The 17,340-nt window shown below is 38.0% G+C and overlaps 1 protein-coding gene across 11 annotated transcripts in view; it reads left to right on the forward strand.

Annotated features, from left to right (window-relative positions):
- Positions 1–17,340, forward strand: part of ZNF536 (zinc finger protein 536) — a 347,275-nt gene that overhangs the window by 58,590 nt on the left and 271,345 nt on the right. For 9 of the 11 annotated variants that reach the window (XM_064671230.1, XM_064671231.1, XM_064671229.1 and 6 more), the window contains exon 3: positions 8,466–8,536. The exons of 1 other annotated variant lie outside the window; for it this stretch is intronic. The gene's annotated coding sequence lies outside the window, so the exon portion shown is untranslated. Of the gene's footprint in view, positions 1–5,184; positions 5,332–8,465; positions 8,537–17,340 lie in introns of those variants that run through there. One more of the 11 variants, XM_064671227.1, reaches the window with a different exon arrangement.

Genomic DNA, 17,340 nt, shown 5'->3' on the forward strand with positions numbered 1-17,340 from the left:
TTTCCATCTTCATGCTGATGGGACAGAGGCTCTGATGTGTCACCTCTGGGAGTAGGGCTGGTTAGAGGAGGGAGAAGAGGACCCTGAGGCAGGTGCATAAGCTGTTGAATAAGAGCACCATTACAGTTCACTGCCCTTGTTTAAACTCCTACCCCTGTTGCTGTACTGTGATCCTTAACACACTTGGGTAGGTTAGGAAGTGGCTTCTTTTGTATGACTGTGAAAGAAAGGCCTCCCAGTAAGCAGAGGAAGAAGAATAAAATAAAATTTAAAAATCTTGGCCTATTCTTGAAAGATAGAAAAGCACAAGAGGAAAGTATTTTTGGCTTTTAAGGCTAATTTTGTCTCTTATGAGGCCATCAAGTCAATGAGTAGAAGTGGCAACTGGTAATTCTTGGGTTATATTACTAGCCACTGAATTACTGTGTGACTTTAGTAATGAAACATAAATGTTCCTTCTGTTCCCCAGTGGGCATAATACCATTTACCTGTCTCAAAAATGCTTTGTAATTTAATTAACACTTGGAGTGCTCTTTGAGATCCTTAGATAAAAGCAGGCAAAATGAGTCAATTGTTACAGAAATCCCAATTTATCCCCATTTAAAAAAATTACACTTTGTCTTGACTTTTTCAAACCTCAAATAATGTTTGATAGGAGTTTTGGGCTTTGTTCTTACTGGTCCTTAGAGTCACTTATTCTTAGTGATTTGCATAGGCACGGTGTAGGTAGTATTACTTTTTTTTGTTCAACAGAGTATTTTGGTGGATCATAAATTACCAGTCCCTGTGCTGGGAATCTGTTTCTGAGAGAAGCATACATTTTCAGAGGAGAATTTGACTTGTGCTAGACAAGTTGTGCATTATTCTTCAATATATACCTTTCACTGTTTTGGGGGAAAGATTTCTTAATTTTTAGTTGTGCACTGGATGTAATAACTTGGTCTTTGTTTCATCAAGTATGCTAGTATCTTGCTGTTAAATTACATGATTGTACTGTTGTAACTACAGCTGTTCAACAGCCATTTTTAATTAACTCATCCTGCCCTGGCCAGATCGCTGACCAGTGGCCAAACCAAGGATTTTCTTGGTATAGACAATCACTGTCTAGTAGTGCACACTGATCCACCTTAGACTGAAATATTTAATTGTATATATACTTTTGTTTGAATATATACTTTGTAAGATGTGCAGTTAAGTTGATTTTTGCATCTGCTCTGACCTCCAATAAAGGTTTGGCTAAGGCAAGCACAAACACTTGCAGCAAGTGAGCTGCAGCTTCAACCCATCCATGCTTTCCGTCTTGTTTTAGAAACAGCCAGACCTCTCTCTCAAATCCTAGAGCCCATCTCTTTGCTCCTGGGTACCTAATTCATTCTCACCCTTTTTCCTCGGCAGCTTCATTCACTTATGTGAGCTTTTCTTTTCAGGGACTGTGCAAAAAGCACACACATACCTGGATACAGCTGGGCTCAAAGTAAGGGTTCTTGGCAAAAAGTCTGCGTTCACACATTTTCTCCCTTTTAATCTACTTTCTACCACTATCTTCTTTTAACAAATCAAAAGGAGTTTAAACACCCTTTTAAATAAGAAGGTAATCTCAACAAGCATCTCACCACTAGCAAAAAGCGAGGCTCACTTGTTTGTACACAGCCTTGATGAAATATCTCAAAGTTTTGCTAAGCAAGGCTGCCATTCCCTTCTGGTATCAAAAGTGCCATTATATTGAAGTTTTAAGTTGTACTATTTGTCTAATAGCACGTAACAAAACTTACGAGGGAGTTTATACCTTTTATATTCTTTCCTTCATGTTCTCCAGCAGTTGTTTCAGGAGAACCCTTTTGGTCTTGATTTGATAGTTTAAATAGACAGTCCCATGCAGTTGTGACAAACCAAGGGCTGACTCTCAGCTTTTATGGAAATCTGGTAAAGCCAGAATAGCACAAGTGATCTGCCACTGCTTTTTGAATATTTTAGAGTAACAGAAGTTCTATTTAACAGAAGTTGTTAATGTTTTTTTTTTCTGACTCTACAGCTGACTTTCTTTCCTTCTGTATAAGTTTTACTTTTTAAATCATATTCTATCATGAAAGGTTTGGAGGAAAGGTAAAGAGGGAGATCTTTGTGAAATTCATCCCTCTGCTCAGCTGCAGTGACAGGTAGCAGTGCTGGGCAGAAGTGCAAACGTGCAGTAGCAATGTGGACACCCACACACGTGTAAAGGACTCTCTGAGAGCAGCTTGCTTTCAGAACAGGTGAAAGTGTGCAACTGTAATGCCCAGTCAAAAAGCAGAAGCCTCTCTCCCTTTCTCCCTCATGCCCTTCCTCTGGAATATTACATTTTTACTGAAAGTGTGGGTGGATAAAAATAGAGCACATGTTAACTCTCTTAATAGTGATCTCAAGTGTTGCTTTGAATGGACATTGTCCTCTGAGCTAAACACTGGAGGAAAATTCTTGTGTTCCTTTTCTTTCCTGTGGGTAACTGCACATTGCATAGCTGACCAAATATGCCAAGACTATGGAAAAAAGAGAAAATGGCAAGATGACTATTTCCCCAAAACCGTAAACACACATTGCAGCCTGGCTTCTTATTTGAGAATGCAAGATTTTACTTTTTGAATAACTACTGTATTTTAACAATAGGCATCAAGTGGTTGCTATGTGATACACAACAGTGTTTTTCATGAACTTTTGGCTGCTGAATAAGCCCAGCAAATATGGGTTCTTACCCTTTTAGTTTTCTGGGTCAATTCATTTTGCACAAAGGAGAGAATGATAATTTGAGTTGTAGGCAGAGAATGTTTTCTTCACATGGTAGGAAAGATGAAAGCTGTTTTTATTTGATTTCTTTTTAAATTAAAAATTATAATTCTTTATAGAGTTACAAATAATTATCTTATTACTAAAGGCATCCTGTAAGCTTGTTAGAGTCTTTCTCTGTAAAATAGTTGCTGATTGTCACTGCAAACTAAAAGTGAGAGAGAAATATAAATATATATGTGATGTGTATGTGTGGAAATTTTTTATTTTTTTTTAAATGCTATTTGATTACCTCAAAAGTAAAAACCTGGGCAAATGCTTTTTGTTTGCTGGATGGTGCTGGCTGGTTACAGGCTATATAAAATTGTTTTCTGAACTGCTTTTCTCTAAATGCTCAGTCCTCTCCTGCTTATGGGTCAGAGAGGACAGTGTCTATCAGATTTAGTTGGCTTCCTGATGGGACACCACATTGAGGATGCTTTTATGTTCTTATCTCCTGTTCTTCTGTTGTTGGAATCCCATGGAGCAGGATTTTTCTGAAAATTGTGGATCTAAAATCTGTGTGAGAGCAGGGGCTGGCACTCAGTAATGGGAGGGGAGGGGGCAGGTGAGGTGGCAGAAAAGCAGGCAGATGTCAACAGCTACTGGGAACACCACTGAGACACAGGATTAATGCCAGTTTATGTGGAGGGAGGAGGAGGACTCCAGAAGCAGGGATAAAGGAGGGTGTTTGGGGTAGGGAAGGAACGGTATTCAAGTTATTCAAGGGAAGGGAGAGAAATTATTTCTAGCTGTGCAAAGGTATGAGATGTGTGCCTGTCTCTCTAGTTTCTCAGTGCTAAAGATCTCCTTTAATTGTAATTAGCTTCTGCAGTAAGTACACTCACAGGGACCTGTTCAGGAAGGCTTTGGTGAAGAAAGAAGGGCTGGTTTTGGAGAGGAGTGAAAGTTGGAAGAGTGCTGAGGACAGATCCATTGTATTGAAAGATGAAGAGTTTTGGGCAGGGTGAGCAAGGAGATTTAGTTTAAGGATTCAAGTGCCACTAAGATAGGATGGGTGGAAGGTTATCATGCTCTTTTGTGAGGTGTTTCTAAACCAAGAACTATCCTATCCTGTATCAGATGTGTAGGGGACCTTGTTTGGACTTGTCCAAATCAATGGAGAACACAGCCTATGTGGCAAATTCAACAAGGCTTTGAAGGGCAGGTAGTTGAACCATTGATGTCCTGCTTTCCTCTGTTGGTGTTACATTGGATTTGGTTACTCCAAGGAAAGTACAGTTGTAATTACTTCTCCTTTTCCTGTCCATGTGTGACAGCATCCATCAGTGCTCATCCACACAATTAAGTGTCACAATGAGATGTGTTTTAAAATGAGAAAGAGGTACAGATTTCACCTGAGCATTGTGTCTGTTCATTCTCTAAGGCTGTTCGTTCTCACCATGCTGCCAAAACGCAGCTCTAGAGCAAGCTCCAGAAAGGCTCCATTTCATGCCATCTTTTCTCTAATCTGGATATAACTTCAGTGAATTATCACAGTGGCTGTAGGCCTCCATTTATGTAATTTACATAATTCCATTAGGTTGAATAAATTTACACAAATTTGTACCAGGTGCTTCTGCTGAGAAGGTTTGTGTTGGTTATTTTTGCTTTGGGTTTTTTTGAACATAGTAAAGCTATTTATGGATATGGTTACTGTGGTAGATATGAGTGTTTCACCTTACTTAAAGAATTACATTACAAAGGAGAATGGAGTTACAATATACCCCAGGTAACTCTGTCCTGACAATCTCCAGAAAATTCTCTTTTTCTCTCTCCATTTGCCCAGTTGCCCTTCTATTAAAAATACTTATTGCATCTTTCTAGTTAGGTTCATTCAAAATCCAGTTTTGAGGGACATACCTTTTCTCTTTGGTCTCAGACACTGCAAAACCCCCACCCCAGATGATAACAGGGATGACTTGCTCAAATAGAAAGAAAAAATCTTTCATGGAGGATACTTTTTAGTTTTATTTTATTAGATGTTTCATGTAAAGCATTGGGATGATTTTCCCTCTCAAAGTCATATCATACACAAAGCTGTCTTCAGGGCTGTTTCTTCTAGTTCACTGGACAGCTGTTCTGCCTGAAAAGAAAGAAAAGATCATATATCAATCAAAGACTTCAGGAGAATCCTTATGTTCTTTAGCTAGTAGGAAAATCCTAACTGTGAGTTCTTGATCTTCTGACTTCTGCTTTTTCAGTTTGGAGAACTGCATTGATATATTTTGCAAGACTATCTGTTGAATTTATTTTTTTTTTAATGTTTCTTTTGTGTGTCGTTTTGATGCTTGGAGGGTGTTACAAACTCATCTTCACTGATGACAGCCACATCACAAGCAAAGAGTTTTCTTACCCCTGTGACTTGATTCATCCTCTTCTGAATGTCACTATGGGCAGAAATTAGTGCTACTTGGCAGAAACAAGGTTCTCTGCTCTGCTCTGCTGGTGCTGAACTACTGATTTCCAGTGGAAAAAGACTAAGAGGCTGAAGGACATGCCCAAGCTGCAGCCCTCTTAACTTGTACAGAGGTCTGTATTTACTCATCATTCTGCAGTTCTGTAACTCCCTTACAATGAAATAACTAACAGGGAATAAATTTCTTTTTTAAAAAAATATATTTTATTACTGTTTTTACGTTTATCCTATTCTGTCATGCTAATTTAAAGAAGATTCAAAATACATTAAAATTCCTCGCCTTTAAAAAAATATTCAGAATAATTTGTACAATTTACTAAGTGATGTGTATATACAGTAGCAGAATTGAGTTTACCATGTGTCCTTTCACCTTTAAGTGTGGGGTGAAACACATAAGTGAACTTGGATGCTGCCATTTTAGCCTAGCAGTGATTACATTCCAGAATGGAAACCACATCCCTGGTGCAGGGTTTTCCGGCCACTTTACATTATGAGCTGAGTGTCAGAGCATGATTGCACTGCACAGGTAGACTGGGACCAGGCTGAAGGCTGGCTTGGACACAACAGTAGCCCAGAGGAGCTATTAAGTGAACCTGGACATTTTTGCACAAAGGCAAAACTAAACTCCAAGAAGAGTTTTGTATCCACCTGTTGGTGCTCTTCAAAGCAGTCTGTTAAATGTTTGTGCTATGTCAGCATTTGATGGTATCTTCAGAGCCCAGGCAATGCCATGTGGGGCTCAGCAATACACAGATTTGCAGTGTTTTGATGTGTTTTGCTGGAAGAGACCCTCTGTTCTCTAAGCCAGCAGACCTTGACTTTGGTAAGGCTTGCAAGGGCTGTCTGGCCTGGATTCCTTTATGTAGGATTGCAAGCAAAATTAAGGCATGACGCAGTTAATTATGCAGTAGAAAAGAGGTATGAGGAAAGGAAGATGTGCCAGCATAATTGCAGTAAATTCTTGTATTTACATATACTTAAAGTTGTTCTGATCCAAAATTTCCTGGAGCGAATGAATTTATTGATTCTAAGCAGATCTTGGATCATATCGCTTGCCACATTGGATCAGAATATTGGGCCATCAAGTGCCATTGATTATGACCAGGAGCAGAAAATTTAGAGGAAGAGGCAAAAAACCTGTGATCAGTCATTGCAGAATAAGCTCTCCTAAAGGATGTTGTAATTATAAGCAGGACTCATGGCTAGTGTGCACAACATGATAGCTCCAAACAAAGGGAAAACAATGGGGATGATTTAATTCTCTTTTGCTTTGAAATAGAAAAAGATCAGTTTTATTTAATCAATAGACTCCGGGGTTTGATGTATGGATGAAAACTTACAATCAGTGGAATAATATTTCTGGTTAAGCACTTCTCATCAGGAACTTGTTTGACCTGTGAGCTGCTTCATTTTTTAAACTTAGATGTCTCTATTATAGAACTTCTAAAGATTGTTGCAGTGCCAGCATGGGGAGTGCGTGCGTGCTTTAATAGGGATGCATCTTGTAGGAGAGGAGATAAACCTTTTTCTTTGTACACAGACACATACATGATTTATCAAACATATTGTATTACTCTGTCTTTACAGTAAAACGTACAGTGGATGTGAATTACTCTATCTGTGAAGGATTAGAAACTCTGATGTTCTGTCTTGTATTCAAGAAGAGGATTACTCTGCAGATAACATGCAGATAATTTACTTTTAGTGAGATATTGCAGTTTAAGGACAGCAAAATCAACTTTCTTGAGGTAAAAGGAATAGGAGTTGGTATAGAATAATACAGTGTAATTGACCAGTCATAGGAACTTCAAGAGAACATCAGAAATATATCATTATATATTTATTGAAGAGTTCCATTTCCATTATCCCCAAATGATCTTTTGATTTAAAAAAAAATAAAAATATGTTATAGATGCTGAGTACCTTGAAATTCACCAATTTTACTGCATGTATTGGCCTGATTGGCAGCATTACATGCCAGTAGCTCATTTAAATATGAAACATCTGTACGTTATTATTTAGGGATTTTTCATCTGTTGATTTTAGAAATGAGGGTTTTATGAGTCCTTGCATGCATAGTTCTGTGTTACTTATATACAGAAGCAGTCAGTAATGAAAGAATAGGCCAAAAATATACTGTATATGGTTTTGTGATTTAGACAGAAAATGCAGAGTGAACGAAGAAATACAGTATGCATTTGATTTTAGGTGTGGCAGCAGCAATTATGATTTTGTAGCAGTGAATAACATGACAGTTCAAAAGCACAGTGAGAAGATTATGCTTTCTTATACACAACAATGTAAATTCTTAAAATAACAATGTAATTTTTACATTTTTCACTGGATATCAGGATAATCCAATTTAGAACAATTTATTCTCAACAGGTATGGTAAAAATAGATATATCATTCTGGAGCGTGGTATAATACATTAATTTTTATGAGTGAGTTATGAAGATGTACAACTCAGGACCTAGGATAAACATCATATTCCTTAATTAATCCATTACATTATGGCACATATGTGTCACTTTTATTACCCTAAAATGAAAAATGTTGGGGAAAGCAAAGAAAGCTGGTGAGGATTTTTTTCTGTATTAGAAAATCTTTCTTCTAAAATCATAAAAATCTAAAATCTAATGCAGCAAACACTATTAATGAGTTAAGCATCTGAATTTCTTGAAGACTTGTAAGATAAAGAGCCATCATTGTCTGGTAATCATTCAAATACATTCTTAGCTCAAATATTTTAAAGATTCTGGATGTAGTTCCTACATGTTTAAATTAATCTAGACCACTTAAATTCCAGCTAGAGAATACAGAGGAAGCTGTGATGGAGCAACAATATAGGAACGGTAGTGGAAAATGAAGAAGAAAGCATTATCTGTCCCTTTAATATCCTAAAATGCCACAATATGGGTGCTCATAGTTTCTGAAGCCACCTGGACAGATTTGCAATGAACCTTTGTGTGTTATGGATCTTATTATAGGTTTTAGCCAAGATTCTCCCTTCTGCCCCGTCATAGATCTCCAGTAAATCTGGTGTATTTGTTTAAAGGACAAGAAACTCGTAATTTCTAGAGGATGGGTGTAAAAATGCCCCTTTTTGCTTGACTGCTCTGGCCTCAGCTTAGGAAGTTGTTCCCTTTGTCTCTGAGTGTGGGTGGGTGTCACATTTTAAACTCAGAGTTTTATTTTAAATGGGGATGAATATTAGGCTTGTAATTATAAATATTTTGCATTTACAGAGGAGGATCTACAAGAGCTTTTGTCATCCATCGATTGAAGAATTAAACCTTGCCACACTCCAGCCAGCCAGGTAGGTTCTGTTAGTCCTGCAGGTCAGAGCAACTGTGGGATGGGAAGGGGGGATGATTTTCTGAACACTGGTCACGGGAAGAGCTATGCAGGGCACATCTTGGAACAGGCTCCAGATATCCCTCACTTCCTGGTCTGAGGCTTCTTCTCAACAGAATTTATCTGTTTGATTATCTAACATGGGAACTGTTTTTCCAAAATGTGGTATTTCAGTTGTATTTAGGTACTAGAACTGGGTGCTGAAGCAATCACTTGCAACTCATCTATTACACTATATAGGAACTTCCTAATATCAAACTCATAAGTTTATGAATGTGTGTTTTGTGAGCCCAAGAGCAAACGATCTTTTACATATCTGCGTGAATACATTTTAATGTGATTTTACAATGTTAGGTTATCTGTCACTATTCGTCATTTCTAAAATCTGATACTAATAGAATTTAGTATTTGTCATTTTACATTAAAATAAGAATAGACATAAGACAACACAAACCAAAACACTATTAACGAAAAAATCAAATTAGAGATTATTGTGTATTGAAGACATGAAATTTAATACAAATTAACACAATACAAAGAAATATGTTTTCCTGCTATCTCAGCATTAGAAGAATAGCTCTGCTTTTCTCCATATGTCTGTGTCACCAGGTTGTTATTTCTTTTGTTTAGTCATATAATAGAATGTGTTGAGACATATTATCCTCAACTTGTGTAACAGCCTACAAATACTGATTGCAGTTTGAGCTTGTTATGGAAAAGTATTGCCCTGTGGATTGAGAAAATGACCAACAGCGGACTATAATCTATGAAGCTGAGAGTAAAATTGCCAACTAGAGGTCATTTTTCAAACCAAGGGGCAATAGTTTTCTACTATAAACTGAATATTACAGTCAGTATATGTTTTATTAAACCATTTCAGAAACTTGGGAGCAGTTTCATTTAAACTTCTTGCTTGATGTGGCTCAGAGAACAGACCCAGGGCAGCTCACAAAAGAGGCCTGGCATAGTCTCTATAATAAATATTCTGTATACTCAGTAATTATGAAGGCTTTAGGGTCTTTATGGTGAATGACCATATCCTGCCACCATTCTGAATCCTTAGCAGCAATTGAAGTCATTAAGATTTGTGTGTAAAAATCAGTGCAGGCCAATGTTTCTCACTGTAATACTATGACAAACTAGAGCCAAACTATACAGTAAAGCCAATTATGGCTATTGCAGTCTAAAAGATTAAAAGGAAAACACCTTTTCCTTCTCCATACTGCTTTTCTCTCCTACTGAAGTGTGTAGATGATGACAGTCATACAGGGGTGATTGCCTAGTGCCTCAGTCAATGACAGGATTTCCAGTCTGGAATAACAGAAATGACAATAATGGACAAAGGGAAGCCTTTAACCTCCTGTTCTTCCTCACTCTGCTTATTCATTGAGTTCTGCCACCCCGTGCCTGGGGAACAGAGGTGCTTCCTGCAGCCATTGCTCTGAGGGACTCTTACTGTCAGTAGTTTGTCAGTACAAAGTCCTCAGTGGATTTTAGGTTTTAGGAAGAGTGATGGGGAGTTGTAGCTTCTCTGCAAAACAGGGGAGCAAAGAAATATAAGAAAGACCACAGTGTCTTGGGAAGAAGGGAGCAAAATAAAGCCTTTAACTTTTTCCTGAAGAATCCCTGATAGAAGCATTTTGCTTAGAGCTCTTTGTGGAACTTCTGCTTAACTACTTCTGCAAGCATCAATGTCAACTACCCTACAAGATTTCTGATTCTCTATTTTGGGGCAAAGCTCATGGTCTGATCCTGGTTTTGTGGCATGACCATGTCACAGTCCAATACTACTGTGTTGTCCACAGTACACATATTTCAGTTCCTGCATGCCTAAGTTGCAAATTCATGTGACAATCATGTCTGTAAATTGTGTATTCCCATAACCATTATTAGAACTTTCTATCTGCATTTGCCAGATTAATGCATAGTTACAGCTGTAGCATGGGCAAATTAGGTGCAAATATGTTTTTGTACTTAGAGTTTTTAAAAACCAAACCTTACACCCGGATGTGTGTATATATTATACAGACACAGACATAATTTTCAAATGGTCATATTTTAAAGGTCTACATAAAACTTCACCTCAGTAAGGGTGATGGATTAGAATAATAAAAAATGGAGCAGCAAAAGACCTGTTATACATCTAGTCCATCTTCTTGACATTACAGGATTGTTCCCTACAGGGTACTTGCTAACACTTTGTCCAGAGCAGGTTTAAATGTCCCAAGCAGTGAAGTTCCAAGTAAAGTTTGACAGATATAATTCAAAGGATATTTTTCTGACACTCCATCTTAAATTGAACAGCTTACCATGTTATGTTGGTCATAATTTCAGGGTCCTGTCCTGTGTGTATCTTCTTGGTGCTTCCAGGCTTCTAAATATTTGCAAAAAGTCTTCGTAAATTACTTTGATATTTACCATGCCATTTTCTCTCATGCTCTACCTAACACTGTCACTGGGCAGATTGTGTGGGTTTTTTCCCCCCCAGAAACTCTCTTATAGATCAAAAGACTGGGCCAAATAAAGATGATGCTCTGAATTTAGTGTTGCATATATTGCATAATATAAACACACACTATATATAAGATTATGTATCTGCTCTGTGTTCATTTCTAGGAGGATGTTGTTTAGAGGACTGTCTGATTGTATTGGACCCTCTACAAACATATAATTAATCTCATTTTTAGAAATGCTTAGCTCCAAGCTGAGGGTGTAGAAATATAGGGTTATTAGTTTCTAGAACATTTTTATTATGCACTTTCTATTTTGATTGACAACTATTAGTATTTTAAGATGACAGAACTAAAACTTATGCTGCCAGATAGCATCAAATGTAATGTATGCTAAGTAAACAGAAGCATGTGAGCAGGATAATATTTATTGTATAGTTACACAGCAATGTGGTAAGAGACTAGAGAGAAAATTATTCTTCAAGAAGGATATTTGATATTTTACGCTTTTTAGAAATACAAACATAGGACTGAACTTTGCACCCTGTTTCCTCAGGGTAGCATGCAGGTTTTATCATCTATCTTGGCTGAGTTGCTATTGAAAGCTTCCATTCTTCACTTTCTTCTTTTCTCTCAAATTGCCTGTGTAGGAGAGGAGAAGAACCAGTTCTTTTCCTGGAGAGCTTTACTTCCAAGTCATTTGGTGGGGTGAGAGGCACAGTCAGGAGAAGTGTTGTGTGAGAGGAGATTCATGAGGAGAAGGATTGGAGCCACTGTGACCAAGTCAGGTTGCACTGTCTCATTTTGAAAAAACAAAACAAAAAGAATTGTTACTATGAAGATGTGCAAATTTCCCACGTATTTCTAGTGAATATTTAATACAAAGCAATTAGAGGCAGGGCAAAAATTATATAGCTTTTAAAAACCAATGAATAAAGAGACTCTCGTTTTCATGACACAGTTCACCCATCTAAAACTACTTATGGAATTCAAGTTAAAAAGAAGAAGCTGGAATGTTCAGAACCTGGTTCAGAAGGTTGTGCTTAGGTCTGTGTGCCTCAACTACCATGCTGGAGCCAGGCCTGGCTTAGAATGGGATGGCAGAGATGTGCATCTCATAAAAACACACATAAACAATACAAACAAAGTGAATGAAAATGTGAATTCCTGTGCTAGGTGAACAAGTAAATGAAAAATAAAATTAGCATTAATCAAAAAGGAGGAAGACTTGGGGCTCACTTTTTTCTTTTAATTAATTTCAGCTTGCATCCTTTAGAGTGAAAAGTACTCAGTTTAGTGTTGCAGGAAGTTTGCCAGGCACAGAATATATTAGGCAGAAATACCTGGTTTAGTTTGTGTAGTGAAAGGAATAAGGCAGTGTTAAGCTGGTGCTCTGCTGGTGCTAATATTTTGTTACTTAGATCTGTCTTGACTGTTTCAGTCAAATACCGTGTGTACCTATCTTTAGCAGAAGAAATTCTGAGAAGCAACTCTTAAATTATACTCAGTTCAGGGTTTTTTAAACATGTGATGAAGAGCAACTGCATGTGTCCTTTGCACAGCATGAACACAAGTAGCTGAAAAATCACACAACAATGTCATTAGGCAGTTGGTTTTGGTAAACTCGGATTAACTGGAGAAGAGAAGGAGAATAGGTGGGATTGATACATTTCACCATTATTTGCAGTCTTGGGTAAAAGACTTTTTGCAGTCATTGAGGCAGAAAGTATCCATGTGTGGGGTGTTTTAATTTTTCTCTGAGCATGCCATTTATTTATTTATTTATTTATTTATTTAAAAATACCTCCTGATCACATACATTTATTGTGAACTGTCCGGTGAAGTTCTGCATTCATTCCTTAAATACAACCCATTGTATTTTACTGTCCTAAAATTCTCTCTTGGATTATAACCTCCTTGTTTCTCTTAAGTCTAAGTGGTTGACTGCTGCAGCATTCATCCAGTGCTCCTTCTGCATTTCCTTCAGCTTTTCCATTCCTCGAAAATGGTTCTCCTATTGACTTGTGCTTGGCACCAGGCTGATGCCATTAACAAAAACATCAGTCTTAAAATGTTTATTATGATTCTTGATTGGTGAGAGAATTGCAGGTGCTTGTGGAAGTCCAATTTGTGAATAGTAGTTCTTGTCGATCAAGGCAATGTGTCACTGTGCCTGACACACTTGTGAATTGTTATCAATCCTGTTACCAATTTGTGTCTAATCCCTTCTTGTCCATCTGTGATGCTTACGGTTCATCTCTTTTGGGCATTAATATTCACGTTTCAGAATGATACATCTAATGACCGATCTCACTTTGAGGGAACAGTGCCATGTTACGATGGAATAAAGTGTCATGATGTCTTAGGTAAATAAGCCAATTGGTATGGGAAGAGAAAAAACCCCTTCATCTGGCAGTAAAGAAAATAAGAGGAAAAGCTCTGGTGTATGATTCTTATTGAAACAAGTGTATTACCCAGTGGAGTATAAATGAGGAAATGTGCCATCTGCACCACATTTGTAGTTAGAGTGAGGGTGGTTATATGGAGGTTGGGATTATGTAAAGTGCATTTCAGATAACCTTTCTGGATTTTGAGCCATGGTTCCTGTAAACTTCTCTATTGTAGTCCAGCCCACTGAAAATCGTAATGCTTTGTTCTGAGATTTGGGAAGAATTGTGTCAGAGATGTTACTCAGAAGGACCTCAGCTACAGCCTGAGATCATCAGGGTCAGGATTTCAATGCCAGTACTGTTCCCATTTAAGTATCTTCTTTGTCTCCTGTGTTGTAAACCCTATCCTCAAAGGCTTGCTTAGGGTTGGCACTGGTATTCCATGGGAGCTGCAAACCCATCAGAGATCAGATGGAAAATATGTATATACTGTGTGTGTGTATTGTATGTGGCAGCAAGGCATAGTGATGGAGTAACACTTTAATGTATACAGTATCTTTATTATGCAGTCAAGTGGGGAAAAAGTGGATGTTTCTATTTATCAGTTGGGGTTTTTTTGTCTTGGGTGTTTCTATCTTTGACTGATACAAATATTTTGGAATCTAAACATATCTCTGCAATACTGTTGTGTCTTTGTTCTGGATTTCTTTCATCTTAACTTATCAACACAGTATATGAGCCATTTTATCCTACAGTGTGATCATCATCCTAGTGTGTATTTGCTCATTAATGTCAGGTTAAGATCTAAAGAAATACGAAAGTAGGAGTGAAATTTCTTTTTTTTTCTTCTTTGTTTGTACTAATCTTTTTATACTAATAATGATGTGAAAAGGAAAACTACAGTACTGTGGCAATGGAAAAAAGAAAAAGTATACACATTTTCCACAAGTGCTCTACTGCTTCCAGTCTTGGTTTGGCTTAAATATTAGAACTCAAACATGATCTTAAAACAAAATTGATCAAGTCTCCCTTTGCAGTAGGGAATAATTAGTTTGGTATTTAGAAATAATTGAAATATCCTAATAAAATATTCCTTAGAAACAAATGTATATGAAATGCACATTCTAATATTTGTATTTTTTCACTGAGTAGATTTCTTTTTTCACCCATGTCCTTTGCATAAATTTATGAACAGTTGGTTAGGTCTGTTTTTGTATACCTGATATTCATAGTAAAGAAATTTTGAAAGGAGAAAATACCATGGAAAAATGTAAGATCTAATAATTATTTTTAAACTGTTGTTGGTTGTTAACAGGACACTTTCGTTACATTAGCCGTCTTCTCTCTTTTTTTTCCCCACAAAGTTATCCTAGAAGTGTTTAAGAAGGCTTTTGCCTTCCTTAGGAAAATAGAAACAAAATTAAAACAACTTTCTGATTTTCAAGAAAAAGCTGAAATTTTCCTTGAAGGGTGCAGACAGGAGAGAGAGAGATGCAGGAGTGGGCCAGGGAGACCACAATTTATGCATCAGGGTTTGGATGTTTTATCTAACTTAAGGTGTTGAAAATTCTCACAGTTGGAGCCTGCTCTTCCCCACTAAGTAAGCAGGAGTAGAACTGTTCTAATCCTGGTCATATGCAGCAAAAAATGCTGGATGAGTTGTGTGGGGAGCATGAGGACAGCAGTGAGAGTAACCCACAGTAGGTCCCATGGGGAGTGACAGGGCACTGATCCTTGTGCTGAGAACGAGGGTCAGAGGAGGTTTCCCAATTGAGCAAAACCCTGAAGCACAAGGAGAGCTCGATGTATGTGAGTTGTTTTCGGGAGGTCAGTTCCATGCTGAAGGTTTTAGGTGGACCACTCTCATTCCTCGCCCCCCACCCTTCAGCTTAACCATCCAGCCATTTACACTGCTTATTTTTATTCCTCATAATCATTCTTTCCTTTTGTGGGGACAGGTCACCACTCACAACCTCACAAAAAAGAAAAATAGTAGTTAAGAGTATGTTTTGTCTTGAAAACTTTTTAATTTGATTGACATGATTTCTAGCATACAATATATTCTCTGAAGTTTGCAGGGGGAGGTATGCAAATGTTTTTATGGAGCTGAAATGCCTGGTTTACGTTCGATGTTTTTAGATTGTTAGGCTATATTGCAATACAGCATATTAAAACATAAATGACAGAATTCAAGGGCAGTGTTTTGACTTTTCTAAGGTAAACGTTTCCATATCGCAGTGTCAGTTTTGGCCTGTTTTGGGTTGGAACCAAATTGTCTGCTGTAAGTTTCGTTTTTAACAGATTTACCTATGCTAATGACTTTAGCAGCTATGACTCTTTCATTTCAATCCTTCCTGAGAATCACCATGTCTGCCTCTACTTGTTGCTTTATTATTTTTTGGAGCTGCCAGTTTTCAGCCCTCTCCCTCCCCAATAGCAGGAGGCACAGAGGTCTTTTCTCTGCATTCAGAATATGAGACACAAAGAAGCCCACAGTCTAGTTACTGAGCTAGGTTTATTGCAGTAAGTTGGCATTGTAGGGCACATTCTTCCCAACATCTTGAAGCTTTTAGCAAGTCTTTTCTCTTATTTGAAAACTGACACAGTTTGGCTTCTGTTTATGAAGGAGTCACAGCTCTGCAACACTGATTTGCGTTTTCCTAACCCTGTTCTGGTGTGCTTTCAATAACGTGGCAGTCCCGTGTGAAACCTTGCAGCTTTATTTACTACATCAACTTTAGCAGTAGGCAGTGCTTGAATTTATGTAAAACTTGTGGCAGAAAAGTTCCAGAAAAGTAAAAGAAAAGGAGATGTAAGGCAATTTTTTTCTTTATTTTTGTACTATCCTGTTTATGTCTAGATTTTTTTGTTTATTTAATATAATAATAAAATGTGTTAAGACTTGCTGGATTTCTCAGCCTTCTGGATCAAAGGTCCTCTTTATTGACAGGCATTGTCAATGTGAACTTTCCCAGATCAGACAAATATTTTATTTTAAGAGACTGACCTTCCAGCCTTGGCACTAGTGCTAAAAATATCAATTCATTTACTAATTAAGGTAGTACTGACTTTTTAATGACAGCTTCTGTCTTTTTTTTTTTTTTTTTATGCATGGTACTATATGAGACAAACTTTCTGCACACTCTGTGCCACATAATCTGTCTCCCTGGAAGTAACACTACTATTTCTCCCCCCATGAGAACAATTGTGTTTTTTAAGGCTGTTTGCATCTGCTTAATTTAGGATTAAAATCATCTTAATGGAAATATTTCAAATAATTTTTCTGAGCAGTTGAAATCTCCACATAGTCTCCCAGTTTTCCATAGTGTGTAGCAAACCCTCTTTGTTCAAATGCAGCCCTCTGACTGGTAAGAGGAATGGTGTGGGAAATGTACTCTAAAATAGCCAAGTTGGGACTGTGCTCTTTCTTCCTCACTTCCAGCCAGCCCTTTCACTGGGAAAAATCAGGGTAGTAGAAGCAGAGTGGGAATTAACACCCTCTCCAGCCTCACCCTCAGCATTGTGTGCACTCCCAGAGAAGATCCCTGATGGGCTTTGGTACCATCTGACATCCTGTGCTCGTGGCCTTGGGTAGGAGCCACTGGGTCTCCCAGTGCATCTGAAATTTTGGGAAGCTAGCCAGGCTCAGCACAGGCTGGGGGTATATGGACCTGGAACCTGGGCGTGTGGCAAACCCAAGGTGGGCATCCAGGAACGGGAAGGGATTTCTCTGCTGCTGCTGCTGGGTGGGTTGGGTGGGAGCTGCTTTCATGAGTGAGACTGGATTGGGCAGCATCCCATGTAAAAACTAAGGTGGTGGTTTGGGATTATTTTATGGAGCTGGATGGAAATAGAGGGAAGGGATCCACCTCATCTTTGGAAAGGGGAGTGAGGAGCAGTGGGAGGATCCATGGATTAGGGCTGTC

This window comes from Pseudopipra pipra, chromosome 14 (genome assembly GCF_036250125.1).
Source record: "Pseudopipra pipra isolate bDixPip1 chromosome 14, bDixPip1.hap1, whole genome shotgun sequence".
Lineage (NCBI taxonomy): Eukaryota > Metazoa > Chordata > Aves > Passeriformes > Pipridae > Pseudopipra > Pseudopipra pipra.